At 40.7% G+C, this 20,959-nt stretch overlaps 1 pseudogene; it reads left to right on the top strand.

The window, feature by feature from the left end:
- Window positions 1–9,305: 9,305 nt before the first annotated feature.
- Window positions 9,306–9,875, top strand: LOC115509723 (annotated as a pseudogene).
- Window positions 9,876–20,959: the final 11,084 nt, after the last annotated feature.

The following is a 20,959-nucleotide window of genomic DNA, read 5'->3' as shown; positions in this document are numbered from 1 at the left end:
GGAGAACGGAAGGAAGGAAGGAAGGAAGGAAGGAAGGAAGGAAGGAAGGAAAGAAAACTGATCAGCATCTCAACCAAAAGTGAGGGAAATGATTAAAGAAGTACCCCAAATGAAAATCTAAAAACAATGTGAGGATGCTTTTGTTTATAAATAACAGAAATAAACTGGCTGGTTTAAGTAATAAAGAGGACTTGATAGAACAATAATGATGGAATGATATTCCAGCCAATTCACCCTAAGACAGCCATCTTATGTTTTTGTGATTGGTTGGTGTTCATGCTGCACCTTTTGTTAAATATTTTGGCCACCATCTCTGGACACTGGAGCTCCTCATAGACTCCAAGAGCAAGACACAGCCAGACCTCAGAAATGGACCAGAGCCTGTGTATCATAGATGGTAATTTTGGCCACAAGCAACAGAAAAGTCTGACTCAAACTGGCTTATAACAGTGGTTGGCAAATGACAACCTATATGTAGGTTGGACACCTGTCTTACTGGAACACATTCATGGCCATTCATATCTGTATTGTGTAGGGATGCTTTAGAGCTACAATGGCAAAGTGGATTAGTTGCAACAAAGACCTCATAGCCTGCAAATCTTAAAGTATTTACTATCTGGCCCTTTAAGAAAAAGTTTGGTGACCCATGGCTTCTATAATAAGTCATTTATTATCTAATATAATTGATTCAGTCCAAGTTGGGCTCAAAAACTCCATCAAAGTCTCCAGCTTTTTAGAATTCTTTTTACAGTCATCTTCAATATTGCCCTCATCCCAGGATGGTCACACTCATGGTGGCAAGAGAGCTGACAATATGATTGGGACTATGTACTTCCTTGTTCCTCTCAGCAGGAGAAAGAGTAACTTCCCCCTCGATATGGAATATAAATTTTTAATCAGATTGGGCCAATTCAGGATGCATGCCCATCACTGGATCAATACAAGTGCCAGGGGATTGCCATGCACATCTTGTTTTAGACTAGTTTGTATCCCCCTCTAAGAAGGGATGAATCCAGAACAAGATCAGCATTGCTTAGAAAAGAGAAAATGGAGAGTGGATATTAGGTAAGAAAGCAACAGTGCTGAAACCACGAAGCATTGACCAACTATGGGAAGCCTAGGAATCCTCTATCCTCTCCATCTCTAAATCTCTGCTTCCCTCTTTGACTCTGATTCATTGTTCTTTCTCATTAAGCCTGTTTTGTCTACTTCCCCCAACACATGATGGAAAGTCAAGCTGTTAACAGCTCAGATATTTATTATTATGGTCTTACAACTAACTGAAAGAGACTAATCTGTTTTTCTCTACCTTATTTTTTAATTCCTGGAGAAGGATTTTGATTAGCCCAACCTGGATCGGGGGAGCATCCTTCAATCAAAGGTGAGGTCATGTTCTAGAATTTGGAAATTCACTACTGCCATGTGGATGGTGGTAGAGAGAAGGTCAGTTCTGGAAAACAGTGTTGCAGTGATGAGGTGTCTGCTACAGCATGTTCATTTTTGGGGGTCAGATTAAATAATACAATATTTTGTATTATAGGTGACTATGTACATGAGGATTGTTTTTCATTTTGAGAAAAGCAGACCCAAAAGAGCAGTCATTTAAACAAGATAGTTTCTCTTTCTTTCATATCAAGCAAAGTAGGCAAATTGGTATGGCACTTCTGTCTACTCATCTTCTGTGTTGCCCTTGTCTTCAGTGTCCAGGATGGCAGTTGGGGCTTCTGTTAGTGTGTCCACTGTTGTAGCAGCAGGATGGAAGAAGGGACAGGGAAGGGGCAAGAGGTACACAACTATCATTTAAGGAAAGTTCCAGAAGTTGCTATATAATACTTTCACCTAGTCCTTTGCAACAGAAACTGGGAAACAGCACCCCCCCCTCATTTGCCTTTTTGTCTGGACAGCTAAACGCCCAGCCTAAAAATCAGGGGTTCTGTTACAACAGAAGAAAGGAGAACAGTGTCTGCAAAACAATCATTCCTTTTTAGAATACACAGGTCTTTTAAGCTAAAGGGTTTACTTTTAACTCAGAAAGAAAAAAAAAAAGTCATCATTAAGGAACATAAAGGAGAGCCTAATAATACAACTCATGTCTTGTATTCCCATAATTGAAATTTAAATGCATTAAAGTAACAAAGAAACACACAAAACACAGCCATTGTTTGCTTATGCCATGTTGGGCCTTCGAATAAAGATAGTGCTGTGTCCTAGTGAAGAACTATCTCCCAGACTATGACAACCTGTTCATGTCATTTTAGACAAAATTCTGTGGAATTCTATAGCTGCTGTGGTATAAAATGAGACAGACTAGCATTCCTTAAATTCAGATTCAGACTTAGAAACATGAAATGTTGAAAAGCTATTATTTAAGCCCAAGAACTTCTCCTACTGGCTATCAAAATGGAAATGTGCAAAATGACCAGGTGTATTTACTCAACTAAAAAAAAAAACCTGATCCCTGTTCTACTTGCTGCAGTGATGGCTTGGAAAGTTCCATCAAAGGATTTGTAACTTGCCTTTCAAATTATGATTGATGGGCTTAGCCTTTTCATAGCCAGTTCCCTATGGAAAGAAGATTCAAACAATATTCCCCATGCTACTGTGGTCAGTCCTTAATGGTGACTGCACGAGCTTGACTCCATCCATTTAGATTTAGAAAAAAAAATAGTAAATCTCAGGCCTCCTGCCTGTGAATGAATGGAAAGTAGAGAAAAGGATTTTTTAGCATCTGAAATGTTCCAACAAAACCGAGCCCTGCTACAGAGGGTGGGACAGTGTTTAGGGCAACACCCTTCCTGCAGTCATGGAGTACAAGGGCATGTATTCAAGTATTACTTGTTGACAAGAATAGAACATTATTCTGAGCAATAAAGTGTTATTCAGATTCTACCCAAGTACACAGATGCTGGAACACGGTAATTATTGTAAGAAAAAGTGTTTAATTTAGAAACTACCTAACCTTTTTGGTTTCTATTTTTTATGACATCTGTAATCTAAAGTAGCAACAAACCTGTGTCTCTCAAGCTTTTACATCAAATTCTAAACCTGATTTGCAATTTTATTTTCGGACCAGCGATCCATTTATTAGCGCTCAGTCTGTTTCAGAGATTTAAAACCAGTCTGGGCCCAGGTAATCTGCAAAGGGTAGAGAAGGAAAACGAATGAGTGCTATTGTTTTCCAACAAGGCAGAAGAGTAACCATACCCCCATTGGACTGTCGCATTCCCCCTGTGCTGCTCCTAGAGATCTGGACAGAAGAGAGAGTCGTAGAATAGCTGATGCTTGCCAAGTGTTGGAACTTTGGCCTCTCAATGTGAATCAACAAAATAATCCAGCCAGTGTTGGTTATATTTAATTAAGTCTTAGATCCTCTGCAAATCCACTTATTAATAAATTCATTGTTTTGGCAATAATTTTTCAAGCAGCTGTCTATACCCAACCCTGTGCTACACTATGGGTATACATGCAATGGTCAGAAAAGGTCTTCATCTCAGAGGGCTCCCATCACCATCCAGTGACAGTGATATTCATTTCAGTTATAGGAATAATCAGCATGTTTATGGGAAATGATTACAGAAAAAATTTACAAATGATTATAGCAATTAGATGGAATTACAAAGACATTTTAAATTGTCCAAACTTCCTATAATGTTATCCTAATCCTATAATTGTATTGTACTCTTCTAATGCTTTCAATAAAAAATACAACAGAAATTTCAAATGCTAGTGTTAAAAATTGAGTGATGAATTTTGATCTATGCAAACAAAGTTACCTTAAGTAATAGAACTGCCACTGTAAACCAGTTGCTTTTTTAAAACAAAAGTCAATTATGTAATCATCATAATAGATTCTATCTATCATATGCATAACACAGTTATTACAGCAAATCCACTTAAGGCTTCCCTGGAGTAGGGAAAAGGGAATGAGTGAAAACCAGAGAATAAAATAGTTATACTATTTTTGGCCCTCTGATGAAAAGGACAGTGAGATGAATGACCCTTTTTAACCTTTTTACCGAGCATGTTGCCATTTATTAAGCACCCATGATGTCATGGTTAAGGTTACCAGAAAACATTCTTGAGCAGCTTCATAAATTTTGTCATTAGCACATGCAGTCCACCCTATATTACCGAGAAAAGTACTTCTTGAAATACCTCAAAGAGGGAAGTATTCACATAAATACGTAACAGCTATGATGGTCATCAGACCTGGACCAATGGTGTCAATAGTTTACCTACAAACCAACTTGCTGCCAGAATCCTACCCACTTTCAGCTGAGGATACAGGTTCCGTGAATTTGAGGGTCCTAACAGCGCTACAAATACCATGAGGACTACCCAGACAGGACTATGAGTATTTCCCTCAAAGACAATACAAAATAAATATTGAGGAGTTGTTTTGACCAGGAAGCCTGACAAATTCCACCCTTCAACTAAATGCCCTTCTGATGTCTTCAGAGCAGAAAGACCTAGGTTACCTGAGTATTTAAAAGGAGGCTTTACCACAAAAGAAGGGATGGAAGGACAAATGCTTATCAAGTTCTTCAAAAGCAACAGTTGAAGTGAACAAACTGCTGCGGATGCTTTTAATATGTGAGTTTACAAAGTCGTGTGCTCATTTCTGTCTCCAGGAAGTAAGAGATAAAAGTCCCTTTCAAAATCATTGAATCAACACAGATGTGATCTTTATAGACTTTTCTCATTTCTGTCATTCCTGTTTCTGAAGATTTGAACTTCTATCCATTCAAAAATATTTATTGATTTCCTACCACGTGGCAGACAATGATCTGGTGCTTAGAAGAAATACATCAGAGAATGGGACAAACAGGGATCCCTGTACTTATGAGGATTACATTCTAAGTAGGAAGCTGAAAATAAACCACAAACATGATAAGTAATTTCCAGAGACATTCGAAAGGATAAATGTTATGGACAAAAGGAAATATTAGACTAGGGTAAGAAGCTCAGGAGTGCTAGAGATGGAGAAGAAAGCCAAGTCCAATTTAAATAGGTGGCATAGTAGGTCCCACTGAGAACAGGACAACTGAGAAAACATGTGAAGGTGAGGAGTGGGCCATGTAGCTGTCTGGGGAAAGCATTTCAGGCTGAGGGAACAAACATGTCTGGGGGCTTGAGTAAGAGCAAGGAGATAAGTATGACTGGAGTAGAATGAGTGAAGGTGACATTAGCAGGAGTTGAGGTGGGAGCGGTGATGGGACAGCAGGCCATTGGGGGCACGTAGGCCTTTGTAAGGACTTCTGACTCCTCTGAATGAAACAGGACATCATTGTGAAGGCTTGAGCAGAGGAGGGACATGATCTGACTTGCATTTTTTAATATCTCTCTGACTTAATTCTTGCAGTGAGACTGTCATCTAGGGTCAAGGGTAGAAGGAGGGAGGCTGCTTAGGAAGTGATTGCAATCTGGGCGCCTGGGTGGCGCAGTCGGTTAAGCGTCCGACTTCAGCCAGGTCACGATCTCGCGGTCCGTGAGTTCGAGCCCCGCGTCGGGCTCTGGGCTGATGGCTCAGAGCCTGGAGCCTGTTTCCGATTCTGTGTCTCCCTCTCTCTCTGCCCCTCCCCTGTTCATGCTCTGTCTCTCTCTGTCCCGAAAATAAATAAATGTTGAAAAAAAAAAAATTAAAAAAAAAAAAAAAGGAAGTGATTGCAATCATCCAAGAGAGAGGCGACAGTGGCTCAGCCAGGCAAGTAGCAGAGGAGGTGGTGAAAAGTGATTGGGTTCCAGATATATTGTGAAGTAGGAGCCAACATGATTTGTAGTAGTCAAGGATGACTCTGAAGTTTTTGGTTTGAACTAGTTGGGGATAGGGTCGCCATCATCTGAGGGGGTGGGGCAGGCTTTAAAAGCAAGAACGAGAGTTTGAGTTTGGACTTCTAAGTTTTATACATCGAGGAAGCAATTGGATAAAGGTCTGGAGTTTAGGAGAGAAGTCAGAGCTGGGAATACACATTTGGCTGCTTTTGGATAATTAAGGCAATGAAACTGGGTGAGATCACCAAGCGAGAGAGCAAGGAAGAGAAGAGCCCAAGGAGAAAGTCCTGGGACCCTCCAAGATTATGAAGTTAGAAGAGGGACTAGCCAAGGAGACTGAGAAGAATGCCCAGTGAGGATGAGGAAAACCAAGAAAGGGTGTGTGTGGGAAGCCAAGTGAAGACACTGTTTCAGAGAAGAGGGAGTAGTCAGCTCTGTCAAATGCTCCTGACACACACCCAAGCTGTGGACAAGAACTAACCTATGGGAAATATAGGTTATATTTGGAGAGAGCAGTTTCAATGGAGTATTCGTGGGAGAAACGCCTGTTTGGAGCGATTTAAGAGGTGATCAGAAGAGAAAAATTAGAGGCAGCAAATATAAATAACCCTTTAGAAAAATTGTGCTTAGAAGAGAACAAAGAAATGGGGCTATAGCCCCGGGTTTTCTTAATGTTTTCTTTGTGTGCTAATATGAAAAACTACACAAAAAACAAAAAGTGTTGGCAAGGATGTGAAGAAAAAGGAACTCTTGCGCACTGTTAGTAGGAATGCAAACTGGTGCAGCCACTGTGGAAAACAGTATGGAGGTTCCTCAAAAAATTAAAAAGAGGATTACCATATGATCCAGAAATTTACTACTGGGTATTTACCCAAAGAATGCGAAAACACTAATTCAAAATATGCACCCCTATGTTTATTATGGCATTATTTACAATAGCCAAGTTATGGAAGCAGCCCAAGTGTCCATCAATAGATGAATGGATAAAAAAAGAGGTGGTATATATATATATATATATATAATGGACTATTGCTTACCATAAAAAAGAATGAAATCTTGCCATTTGTAACACCATAGATGGATCTAGAGAGTATAATGCATATGTGGAATATAAGAAATGAAAAAAAAACATGCAAAATAAAAAAAAGACAAACCAGAAGAACACTCTTTACTACAGAAAACAAACTGATGGTTACCAGTGGGAGTGGGTAAAATAGGTGAAGGGGATTACGAGCATACTTATTGTGAGCACCAAGTAATGCATAGAATTGTTGAATTGTTATATTGTACATCTGAAACTACTATAACACCTTACATTAACACCGGAATTGTCATTTTAAACACAAATAAATAACAATTAAAAGCATGAAAAATTAATCATTGCCAAATGAAAGTCCTGATTTTTTTTTTTTTTAAGCAGACAAATGTGTCCTAAACACAATTATTTCCTATGGAGTTATTTAACAAACTGTTAATACTGTGTTCTGTACAAGGTCATTTCAGAGATGAGAAAATCACCTCCACTATAAAAGATTCTTTATGCTAACTGATACATGTTTTGGTGTTTCTCACTCCCATCCTTCTCAAAATGCTACCATTCATCTCAGATGGAATACTGCAGTGAGGTGGGAGGACAGTTTCCTTTGTTACTTATACTTAGGACCCTGGGAAGGTCTCCTTACAATGTGCCTTACTTCCAATAGTACAAGGGAAGGGGGAGTGAGTTGGTGTGAGGGCACCGTGGGTGTTAGGAAGATGGGGGGGAGGGGAGAAATAGTATCTCTGAAGTCAGCTCTAACTCTGGTAACCAATTTTCACTGTAATATTGGTGTTTTGTTTTAATAACAAAGGCTAACTTCAAACCCAAAAAGCTCTGTATGTGCACACACATGTGTGCATGCGTGTGTGTGTGTGTGTGTGTTTTAAAGGTTTCCTTTCCTTTGGAGGGATGGAAACAGCAGGAATTCCTTGCTGTTCCAGTCTTTACCACATTCCAACGTTTGTCGTTGTCTAAACCATATCATGATACCTAAGACACAGCCAATATTCTGAAACTCATTTTTATTATTCTTTTAAGATTAAAAAAAAGTTTTAAGCTTATGTATTTATTTTAAGAGAGAGAGGGAAAGAGTACAAGTGGGGTAGGGGCAAAGAGAGAAGGAGAGAGAATTCCAAGCAGGCTCCATGCTGTCAGCACAGAGCCTGACATAGGGCTTGAACTCCGAAACTGTGAAATCATGACCTGAGCCAAGATCAAGAGTCAGACACTTAACCAACTGAGCCACCCAGGCACTCCTGAAACTCATTTTTAAAAGCCTGATTTAATGTAAGGAGCTTTGAAAACATCTTCAAAAAGAGAAGATAATAGTGAATATTGTTGCATCCATGATCATAGGTAAAGATCATCTCTGAGTAAAAGGAATATTTTTTTTTTTAGGATAATTAGACTTTATTTATTTATTTATTTATTTTTTACTTTTTTTTTTATATATATATGAAATTATTGACAAATTGGTTTCCATACAACACCCAGTGCTCATCCCAAAAGGTGCCCTCCTCAATACCCATCACCCACCCTCCCCTCCCTCCCACCCCCCATCAACCCTCAGTTTGTTCTCAGTTTTTAACAGTCTCTTATGCTTTGGCTCTCTCCCACTCTAACCTCTTTTTTTTTTTTTTCCTTCCCCTCCCCCATGGGTTCCTGTTAAGTTTCTCAGGATCCACATAAGAGTGAAACCATATGGTATCTGTCTTTCTCTGTATGGCTTATTTCACTTAGCATTACACTCTCCAGTTCCATCCACGTTGCTACAAAAGGCCATATTTCATTTTTTCTCATTGCCACGTAGTATTCCATTGTGTATATAAACCACAATTTCTTTATCCATTCATCAGTTGATGGACATTTAGGCTCTTTCCATAATTTGGCTATTGTTGAGAGTGCTGCTATGAACATTGGGGTACAAGTGCCCCTATGCATCAGTACTCCTGTATCCCTTGGATAAATTCCTAGCAGTGCTATTGCTGGGTCATAGGGTAGGTCTATTTTTAATTTTCTGAGGAACCTCCACACTGCTTTCCAGAGCGGCTGCACCAATTTGCATTCCCACCAACAGTGCAAGAGGGTTCCCGTTTCTCCACATCCTCTCCAGCATCTATAGTCTCCTGATTTGTTCATTTTGGCCACTCTGACTGGCGTGAGGTGATACCTGAGTGTGGTTTTGATTTGTATTTCCCTGATAAGGAGCGACGCTGAACATCTTTTCATGTGCCTGTTGGCCATCTGGATGTCTTCTTTAGAGAAGTGTCTATTCATGTTTTCTGCCCATTTCTTCACTGGGTTATTTGTTTTTCGGGTGTGGAGTTTGGTGAGCTCTTTATAGATTTTAGATACTAGCCCTAAAAGGAATATTTTTATCTTCTATCTTTTCACTAATGTGAATCATTTCAACTGAGCTAACTACATAAGTAGTTTCATTTTATAAGAATAAATGTTGGCTCTTCCCGTAAGCAGCCTGAGGTGATCTCTAAAAATGGTTTGCTATTCACTTGACCCGGAAACCCAACAAAATCATGCAAATCAAGAGGTTCAAATCCTCGTGTTCACTTTAAGAACACATGTGAAACTGCCCAGACCATCAAAGGTATGCATATCTGAAAAGCCACCAAGTATCTGAAAGATGTCACTTTGCAGAAGCAGTGTGTGCCATTCCATTGCTACAATGGTGGGTTGGTAGATGTGCCCAGGCCAAACAGTGGCACTGGACACAGGGTCGGTGGCCCAAAAGAGTGCTGAATTTTTACTGCACATGCTTAAGAATGCAGAGAGTAATGCTGAACTTAAGGGTTTAGGTGTAGCTTCTCTGGTCATTGAGCACATCCAAGTGAACAAAACCCCCAAGATGTGGCATAGAACATATGGGGCTCATGGTGAGATTAACCCATACGTGAGCTCTCCCTGCCACATTGAGATGATCCTTAGTGAAAAAGAGCAGATTGTTCCTAAACTGGAAGAGGAAGTTGCACAGAAGAAAAAGATGTTCCAGAAGAAACTGAAGCAACAAAAATGTATGGCCTGGGAGTAAATTCTGCATAAAATAAATGCAAATGAAAGTAAAAACAGACAAAAAAAAAAAGAATAGATGTTGGAATAATATTTACTATATTAAGAGAAGACTTTCTAACGAATGGCAATTTTTCAAACTACCAATAACTACTAAGTTTCAGAATTACAGGTATCCTAAAATACTATGAGGATAGTGTTGCTATCATTGCTGTGCTAGCAACTCTCCAGTTGCACTACTGAGGGTGATGGAGAGCTCTAGCACCGGGGCCCACAGTGACTTTGATGACCTGTGAAGGGGCGACAAAGGAGTGGGCTCACCCTCATGAGACCACCAGTGCACTTCAGAGGCAGGCACAGCACAGGGTTTTATCTAGGAGACAGTGGCTCCCATGGTGCAGGGTTTGGAAGACAGAACAACGCAGCTGCTGTAAGGCAAGTAGGGCTCCATGCAGCAGAAGCTCCAGGCATAAAGTGCTGCTGTGCTCAGGCCATGGTGACCTGTAAGCTGGAGAAGTTCCAGGACCAGCCAGCCTGGTGCACCCACGTTACAACAACTAAGCCAGAGACTCGTTGGATGTAGGGAGCAAGTATGTGGACAGGCACATAAACCACATTACTTCCATGATCAAAAATGTAAAGGGATTTCCCCCTCTCATCCACTGAGGAATGAGAAATTTTGCCTACAGGGCCACCAGAGATGGGAGCAGGAATCTATTAAAAAGAATGGAATGTTTTCTCTTTTAAGCAAAACTAAGAAATGATGAAATCAAGAATTGCAGCAAGTTTGAATCCTATGTTATTTGCTACTGGATGCTTTGCTCCATTATGCATTTTAATCCATAGAATTGGAAACAGAAGAAAGTGGTGCTAAATTTTAGGGGAGGGCTGACACAAGATTTTTCCAGAGCCCAGATTTCATGCAATGAGAGCTTGTTTTGACACTATGGATCTCTCTTGTCACAGCAAGCCAGAGCCCTCTAGGTACCAGATTGCTCTTGATAGACAGGTAGCAATAGACTGGCAGTATCCTCTATCCTGCCTGTGGTCTGGTGCAGTTTGAAGAGGGGTAATTGTGTTTGTTGCCAACCTCTTATACACCAGCAGTACTACCGCCTCATTTCCCACTGGCCATGAAGCAACAGCCATGCGGTTATATCCAATATGAAGAGAAAAAATACTTGGGTGGTATTTTTCTTTTGCTTTGTTTTGTATTAATGTTCAAGGGCCTGGAATTGATTAAGATGTGGAAGTAAGAGAGGACTGGTCAAGAGTAGAGTTTGAGAGGCTCCTGATGGATGTGCCTTTCTTGCTACCAATGCACAGCTGTGCTTTTCTTGAGGTTCCTGCACATCGCATCTTCCAGCCTTGACCCCACATGATACCTGAGAGGTACGTGTCACACTGGTTTGAAAAGCAGAACTTCCCTCTCACCAGCTGCCATGATGGCCCCCTGAGCCTGTCTTCCTCCGCTATTCTGCAGGAGAATGGTGGGAAGAACAGTGACACTTTGCCTTTGAAAGAAAAGGGGGATTTGAATTATAATATGTACCAGTGTCCGGGAATGTACAATGAAAGATGGATTCTTGGCTGCTTAATTAGGAAGAGTTGTAAAGTACTGGGTTTGGGAAGACCTGTTTGTTTTTGTTTTTTTTTTTTCTCAAGCAAAATGGAATTAAGGTCTAAACATGGCAGGCATTGCTTACTTAGCCCCCTGAAATTGCAGAGCCCCTGAAAAGGTGCTCTGGCAACAATAACGATAAGGAAGCTATGGATCCCTCAGTTCAAGGGAGGGGTAGCATCCCCTTTACCAAATACCACTTCCTGTCAGGCCACGGGCCTCTGGGCCATGCCACCTTCCTTCTTCAGCACTGGCATCATGCTGATTAGGATCTTGTTCCCTTTCTACTACTTATTACAGTAATAACATAGCCTGTATGTTTGACGTTTCAAGGCTATGCCATATTTGCCTAGTGATTAAAAAATAAATAAGGTTTACTACCTCCTCCCCTAATAAAGCCCCAACTAGGAATCAGTCGAGTATTTGAATCCCAGCCCCTCAGTTTACTAGCTAGGTGGTTTGGGCCAATTATTAACCAGCCAGGGCCATGGTTTTCTCACTGGTAAAATACATGGGAATCATTTTGCCTAACTTCATGGGTAAGGATCAAATCATTTAATGTAGATAAATCGCTCGGTAACTAGTAAACCCTCAACTGTTGGGGACTGTGAGAGTTCACTATTTGGATGAAGAGGATATGATTAGGAATCCTCCTCGAAAGATCTAGGAGAGGAGGGTCTGCAGCAAAGTGTGCAGTGGGTAAGGGGAGTCAATGCAGCAGGTGCATCTCCTGTCCTTGGGAACTCCTAGGAATGGCCACATCAGTCCCCATACTGCTCCCAACACCCTCACCTGTGCTAATAACTGCTCTGGTGGAACTGAAAGTACATGGGGAACTTTGCAAAGGTCAACTGTGGCTAACTGTGGCTAATTATCCATTCCTCTGAGAATCCCATACCACAAAAAGACACACACACACACACACACACACACACACACACACGTACCCATGCACGCATAGACACTGCTCTGGCTTCAGAGCAACAAAAATCAAGAAGGTAGGGCAACTCTAGAACATTATTTCCCCTGGGCTAGAGCAAGGTCAGAGATACTCTGGGACCTATCTTCAGGGCAATTATTTCTAAGAACCTTGATAAAATGTACAAAGCTAGACTAGGAAGTAGCAACGTGAAAGCAGTGGTTAGAGAGAAGGGTTCTCTAAGAGAAAGAACTAATTAATTGGTTTGAGTGGAGCTTCTTTTATATATTGATTCCTACTACCTCCCTGATCAGCACCTCTTTCCAGATGATGAAAAAATGGTGAACATACAGCAAGAGGGCCTGGCAGATGCACAGAGCTAAGCTGACAACCATCAATACTGCCCCCTAAAATATGTGCACCCCTCGTTTTAGGGGAATTGCTTCTTCTTAGGGTCCTTCCCACTACTTTCCTGGTAATAGCACCTAAAAGGCTATGAAACAAATCCCAAATTTGGGTCAAATTTATAGCTGCAAGAATACAGCACGGGCTTTGGAGTCACACAAAACTGGAGATCTCTTAATAACAGCCCGAAAATTTGGCTAACTTACTTAACCTCGTAGAGCCTTGGTTTGCTCATCTGTTAAATGAGTTTTTTTTTTTAATTTTTTAATGTTCATTTTATTTTTGAGAGACAGAGCACGAGCAGGGGAGGGGCAGAGACAGAGGGAGACACAAACTCTGGAACAGGCTCCAGGCTCTGAGATGTTGGCACAGAGCCCAACACAGGGCTTGAACTCATGAACTGTGAGATCCTGACCTGAGCCGAAGTCAGACGCTTAACCAACTGAGCCATCCAGGCGTCCCTAGATGAGTCTTAATAAGGTCTACTTCTCTGGGTTGTTGCCAGGATCAAATGAGAAGTGTATGTAAAGCCCCTAATAGGGTACATGATACACAGAAAGCATTGGAAAAGTGGAAGAGCATCATCATTAAGTAAAAGGTGTATTGATTCTTTAATGGTTTCTTTTAACATGGGAGTTTCTATCCATCCCCAATACAGGAGAGCTATTCTAATATTCTATTCTAACCAGTCATTAATGGAGTTTGTGATTATGCGGTCCAACCCCAGTGTTCCTGGAATGTTGAATGTAATCAGTCTGAAGCCCCCAGCAAGTTCCCTGGGCCTGGATCTTTAAATCCAATGTCACTGTGGCAAAGAGCTGGAGGAGGGGAGAACAGCACCACTGTATCAGATACACGCTCCTTCCCTTTTTCCTAAAGCCTGTTTGTCCCTGTCTCTTGGTAACTCTTCAGTTCCCAGAGAGCAGAGACTCTTGGGAAACAGGAAGTAGCAAAAAGCCTGTGAGAAAATCCCCAGATGAAGATCAGCAATAATCTCTCCAGACAACAGTTTGGTCAGATGAGGGAAATTCCCCACCAGCCCTCAAAAACAGTCCCTCAAGAAAGCTTAGAGAAGGTTAATTTGGGAAATCCCCTCAGAGGCAACAGAACAGCAACGGAAATATACTTCTTCAGAGGAATCTAAACAGAGTAAGACAATTAGTTGGTGCCTGGGGAGCTCTCTGTGTAAAGCCACTCCGCTGCTCCTGCCCACCTTCCTCCTTTTCATCCTGATCCTGAGGGTAGCCCCGAAGGTTCCCAGTTGCCAGGGCTGCTTGACGCCCACTCTTCCCCACACTGCCAAGCCAGGGGAACTAATACCACAATTCTTAGCCTCTTGACTTGAGCTGCTGCTAAGCCAGATTGACTTCCAGTTAGGACCTCCTGTACACCCTCCTTCTCTCTTTCCTCCTCCCCATGGTAGACTATCAAGCCACAGTTGTCATACTGCAAGTTTCCCATCAGGTTTTACTGACTTCTAATCTGAATGTGACCTTGAGGGTCACATTTTTTAGCTGCTGCTAAGCTCCAGGAGGCAGGGAAAAATCCTTCCCATAGGGAAGGGGGGAGAAAATCACATAAACCTTGTTCTATGAAGAGCCTAGAATGGACTATCCACTGATGAACTGTAGCACAGAAAGTGTATAAAGACTGTAGGAAAGGGGCCTGGGAGCGGAGGTGGGGGAGACTGTTGGCTCTGTGGTTCTCTGATCTCCACATGCAACTGAGGTTCAAGTCAACCAGCTCTCCACAAATCATTCCCTTCTGATAGGGCTTCTATGTGGGTTTTTTTTTTGGGGGGGGGGGTGGGTGACTTAAAATGACCATTTTAGGAAGATGACAAAAATGAGATTTTAGTAAAAGAGAGAGGAAAGTAGTCTCCTTCGTGAAAGCTAAAATTTCCTTTACTGTATACTTACCCAAAATAGGTATCAAATTTTGGTAAAGAGGAGTTTTTAAAGGCAAAGTACTCTGAGTTTAACATCCTGTAACATATTGTGCTCTAACAGGATGTGTGCCCTTTTACAGAGTCAGGACCTATCACTGTGTGATTCACAATTACAGATTCCACTTTCAAATATTTTCTGACTCCTAGAAAACAACAAATCATTTTCCTGGTACCTTCGGGCAAACATGGTTCTTACTCACTTCAATTCATGGGGCTTTGTTAAGATTCTCTTTCCAAAAGTTGTAAACATTCTCAGCCACCTACTTTTCCCCATGCTTGGAATAAGCCAGAAAACTCCTGGCTTTGGGTTTGCATGTTTCTATGCAATTTGAATAGTCTTTAAATTCATCCGGTATACACAAATAGTTACAATAGTTACATTTAAATCACTATCAAAGTCTCCTACACTGGCAAATTCTAGATAGATCATCCACAAACCCTCAATAGGTATTGTTCCATTTTTTTCATTTGGGAGCCTAGGAGATAGTCAACCCACAGTTCCTAACAAGATCAAGGAATATTTCTGATTTCAGGGGAAATTTTTCATCTGCTCTCAGCTCTACTGTAGTTATGAATGTGAAATCAATTAAATGATAATGCACATCAGCAAAAAAACAGTCCTTTCATGCAGGCACAGATGAAACAGAGTCCAACATGGGTCTGAGAGTAATAAATAAACTAATAAAAAAAAAAGGAAAGCAGGGAGAAACTTTGATGGAAATAAGCTGTTTGCCTTTGCCCTGGAAAGTTTATAGTGTTTTAAACAATTGTAAACATGTCAGTATACATGGATACCGTTTCCATAGCAGCATAGCAACAGTTAAGAGTTTCTCCAAACATACCCAAAAGGAAACTAAAAATAGCTTGTCTTCAATATCAAAATACATACATATACATATTCAGACAACAGTACACAAAATGATGTGTAATTAGATGTTCTGCAGACACCGACCTTTCACAAAAGCACATTGCAGGTAGCTTTGAAAAACAATGAGTTCAGTACCTTTAGAAGTGGGGTAGAGACCAAAGTGTCCAATGGAGGGAAAGGCAGATGCCAACTTGAATTCTAAGATCAGAGGCTCTTGACCCTAAATGCCTCCAACCATGGCTTTGCCTGCTCCACCTGACACATTCCTGGCTGCCAAGGGCCCTCGCATCCTATTCACCTCCAGTTCCTACCAAAGTTGGAGTTGAGTGTACGATACATAGTATTACCTCCGTTTACCTCAGTGTTCTCTCTCTTCTTGAGCTTTCTAAATGGTTTTCTGTCCTCCTGCTGGAGATTGAACAGTACTTGCATTTTTTAAAAATAACGTAAAACCAAATGCCACACTTTCCCGATGAACTTACTTCACCTGACACATGGTGACAGAAATAGTGATTCCAAAATGAAGACAGAGTGTCAGTACATTTTGGGGGCCTTCACTGTTTGGGTTTTTATTTATATCCCAAAATTACAAGTATTTCAAAAACATCATGGGAAATAGTGAGAAATATTATTATAGGGTATATGTAATTTATCACCCAAACTTGGACACTTTTTAGAGCGAAAGGGGGTGTTATTTATAATTATTGGGGAAATAGGTGTAAACCAGGACTGACCAGGCCAGTCAAGATGAATAGTCACAGAAGCGTCTTTAGGGCAGGGATGATGTTTTGTTTACTTCTATATCTTCAGCACCTACTACAGTGCTTTATACCTAGAAAGAATTCAATAAATGCTTGTTAAATTAAGAAATTTTATGGGGTGCCTGGGTGGCTCAGTTGGTTAAGCATCTGACTTCAGTTCGGGTCGTGATCTCACAGTGGGTTCGAGCCCACGTCTGGCTCAGCAATAACAGCTTGGAGCCTGGATCCTGCTTCAGATTCTGTCTCTCTCTGTCTGTGCCCCTCCCCCGCTTATGTTTTTTCTCCCTCTCTCTTAAAATATACAAAGATACTTAAAAATGAAATTTTATAATTAGGTTATGTTTTTGTAAAACTTTTGGAAGTATTTACATGTAATACTGTAAAATATGAGCATATTTCTTTTTTTCAGTCCACAGTCCATGTGTTGGGGTTAAATAAAATCCCACAGAGCTCTACAGGGTGAATCTTACTTCATCATCTAATCTTCTCCTTGAAAGTAAAATGGATAAAAATGGAGAAGCAAAATATATCTATGAGTCATAAAGAAAATAATTCTATCAGTCTGGGGTGGTTTATGAAAGCACTAAAAATGGGTTGGAGTATGAATTCAGATAAGAAGCAATTTCATAATCTCTACAATGGTTATTATCCTGGTTTCATTTTCTCTGCCAGGAATGTTGGTCCCTGGGGAGAAATGCAGATATTGGATGAGTGCACTCCAGCTGGGAAGAACGCTATTTATCTTTCATGATGAGGAGCTGAGAAGGGTGCTAGCCATTGGCGAACTCCCAGGAGCGAAGGTGAGAGCCTCTTTACTTTCTGCCCAGATCTCCCAGGAGCACAGGGAATGTCTTACGCAAGTCACTTTCCCATTTGATGGACCGCCAGTTCTTGGTTTATAAGCTGCATCAAAGGATTACATTCAAGAGAAGCGCTTAGCAGTCCTCCTATGAAAAGCACTATAAATCTCCTTACCCCTCCGTGGAGAGGCAGCAGAGTTTGGGAGGTGGTGTGGCCTGTCTTTGGGATCTCAGGATCTAACTCTGCAGTCAGACTGTTTGTTTGGGTTTACAAGACAGATCACCCACAGCATTTTGGGTAAACTTTCCAGGCCCCCATTTCTTCATCTCTTAAAGAAGGAAATAATAATTGTACCTACTTAAAGGGTTGTTTGTGAGGGTTAAATGATACTCATGTGAAACACCTAGAACATGAATATGAGTTATTACTCTCATCCAGCTCTATATTTCTTTGGGTGTCAGGCAAGAAAACTATTGGAAATAAATTTTTAATTAAAGGAAAAAATTATACTTTCATGTTTCCAATCCAAATCAACCCAAATGTGTATACCTAATGCCAGGAGGAAGCTGTTAGGCTGAGGCCACTGTAAACTAGGTCCACACCTTTCTCTCATCAACCTCCTCAGAATTTAATTGCTTGTCACTCTAACATCAAGGGAGCGTTGCACTTATTATTATTACTCATTAAATTTCATTAAATCTGAGCCAGTTTGTAGGCTGGACTGTAACTAGCCCCTCCATTTCAGGGAGAGCTGAAAGCCTATACCAAAAGAATAATATCTCTTTTTAAATATCTAACTTAGAGGCTAGGAAAGCTCTAGAGAAGTAAGGGGGTTTTTCGCAGAATTATGTAAGTCTTTATATTTAATGAATTTCTGGTGTCTGAACTGGGGGGAGGGGGTGGGAAATGGGCCCTTTATAAATATCAAATCATGTTGTTATCTACAGAAAGTGTGCCAGTTGGTTACATAGAGCCAAATTCTGTTCAGTTTGATAATTACTGAATTTGACATTCATAGAGGTTCTTGTTTAATTCTGGGAATAAGAAATCGAAAAACTCATTAAATTATGAAATGTTCCAACCCCATTATCCTAATATAATTACCCCATGGACTACACTGCCACAGGAAGTCATCGGGACCACTCCTGGAGTTTAGGAAGACTCAACAACAGGGATTCAATTCATATAAGAGTCACCACAGTGTGGTTTTAAAAAATGAAACACCTGATTTAGGGTTATAGTTAATAATCTTAAGGAAAGGGCCGCCTGGGTGGCTCAGTCGGTTAAGCGTCCGATGTTGGCTCAGGTCATGATCTTGCGGTTTGTGAGTTTGAGCCCCGCATTGGGCTCTGTGCTGACAGCTCAGAGCCTGGAGCTTGCTTCAGATTCTGTGTCTCCCTGTCTCTCAGCCCCTCCCCTGCTCATGCTCTCTCTGTCTCTCAATAATAAATAAACATTAAAAAATTTTTTAAATTAATAATCCTAAGGAAAGATAATGTCACTCACACCCAACCCAGAGTCTTCTGTCCAACAAATCCACAATGACATTCAAAGAGAAGAAAGGCAAAAGAAACCTGTTTAAGAATATTTGGGGGAAGGAGAATAGGCCACAACATCTGTCTGTTTCTTTTGAGTAGTAATAGTAATAATTCATTTATCTAGTTATATTGCCATTTCTTCCTCAGTCCCATCAAGGGAAATCTAATTATTTCTCCCAAAACGGGAGTTTGTAATGAAACTTTTATTATTCAACACACTTAATAAACAATGAAGTTCTAAGCGGCACCTAGCTTTTCTGAGTCTTTAGAAACCCTGTCTTCTATCCTGCCTGAAATATTCCTGGGCTAATGAATGGAACAAGCATAGTGGAGGGAAAGTCCTTGGGACTGGGAGTCAGAGTTCTGTGACTTGTAGCTACAAACTTGGGCAAGTCATTTAGCAGTGAAATGTTGTTGGAGAACATGACATTCACATGGTCTCAAAATATCACCCCACGAAGTACTTCCTAATTACAAAGGGGGAAGATACCTACATAATAGAGAAATCTTTTAGACAACTCCTTAACCTAATGATCCAACGTCATCATCTGTAATGGACAAACTGATGTTATGTGACCTCATTCCATGCCCATAGCAGACATCATGAATGGTTCCCAGCGCAGTTTCCCATGAAGCCAGGGCACAGCCTCACAATCTTTCTCAAGATGGGTGGCATCCTCCTAGAGAAGGAGTTTGACAATCTAACATGGTGCTGATGTCATCCCACTTTGGCCTGCAAGTAGCAAACACAGCAGAAAGTGGTGCCACTTCTACAGTAATGAGGGGCCCCAGGATATCTCCCTGGTGGCTCTGAGGTCCTCAGTAGAGGAAGGATTGAAGATCCTATAGGGCCTTGCAGGTAGTACAGTCAAGATGGCTTTACTGATTGAAGAGAAGAGAAACTCTGTGTGTGTGTGTGCGTGTGTGTGTGTGTGTGTGTGTGTGTGTTTAAGCCAAAAGCAAAAAAACCAAAAAGTGAGATACAATCTATTTGATATTACAGATTATTTGTGGCAACTAAATTTGCTGTGGGAAAAGTGGGCTCTGCCCAGTCCATTCAGGTTTCAAAACTGTCCTCCAAAATTAAAGCTTACTCATTTGAATATTTGTGATGGTGGCCAAGTGGACACCCTTTAATGCCGAATTCGTACTTCGATGTCACTTTTCCCATCTAACAAGCTGGTTTCTTCTCCAGCTCAGCTCCTTATCTGTTTCCTTTATACCATTTATCCCAACTGGCACTTATTTTTTTTTTAATTTCTTTGTTAGCATGTTGTTATGGGGGTGGTTTTGGTTTATCTTTCCAATTCCGTCAGCTCCAACAGAGCAGGGACCATTTCTGTCTTGCACATCACTGAATCCTCAGCTTCTAACACAGCCTGGCACACAAAACAGTCACTGGATGTTTACTGAATAAATGAATCAACAGATGAATGAATAAATGAGTAGTTCTGAGTTCTTTAATATTCCAAGTTATTTGGAGTTAAGTCTATAGAGGAGAAAAATAAGTCATCAGCCTTCTGTGACAGGGCTAAAAACTGAGGTGAAACCCTATACAGTCCTCTGTGGTTCACAGACTAACCCTGGTTCTATAGGCAACTCTAAACTAAAAAGTTCCAAAATGCTTTGGAGCAATAGTGTCTTTGCTAGAATAAGTATATGTCTCCCAATGTGACTCCTTGAAGGATAATACTAATTTGAATGTATAAATTGTGTCATTTTTTTTTAGTTATGTCTGTTTTTAAAGCAAGTTTTATTCATTGCCTCAGAGTCCTGCATGCCCCAAATATCTTACATAACACATGGAGAGGAATGTTCTCACTATAACCCTTACTTTAGAAAACTCTCTGGTTGTCAGCTGAAGCCCATGAACAAAGTGTTCTTTCAGTGCTGAGCAGGACCACAGCTGAATAGCAGATCAGATTAACCAATGCCACCATAGCTGTAATGACATCCTTAGAAACACGAGAGTCCTCACTGAAAGAACAAAGATCAATATTTAGTTTCTTATATTCCTTCTGGCCACTTTTATGGCCTCCTGTTCTGCCACCTCCCTCACCTCTAACTCCAGTTTGCTCTTCTCGGAAAATAAAAAGGTCGGACTAGAAATAATAGTAATACAAATGTAAAAGCACTTTCAACAAAACGTGAAGTTTGGCTCACAATATTTGTGATTTGTTAACACCAAAATTTGCCCTTTTTTTTCCTTAAATGAATTTTTTGCTGATCTATTTGCAAACCTTTAAGTATATTTTTAGTACAA

This window comes from Lynx canadensis, chromosome A3 (assembly GCF_007474595.2).
Source record: "Lynx canadensis isolate LIC74 chromosome A3, mLynCan4.pri.v2, whole genome shotgun sequence".
Classification (NCBI taxonomy): Eukaryota; Metazoa; Chordata; class Mammalia; order Carnivora; family Felidae; genus Lynx; species Lynx canadensis.
This window is presented reverse-complemented; position numbering and strand designations above follow the sequence as displayed.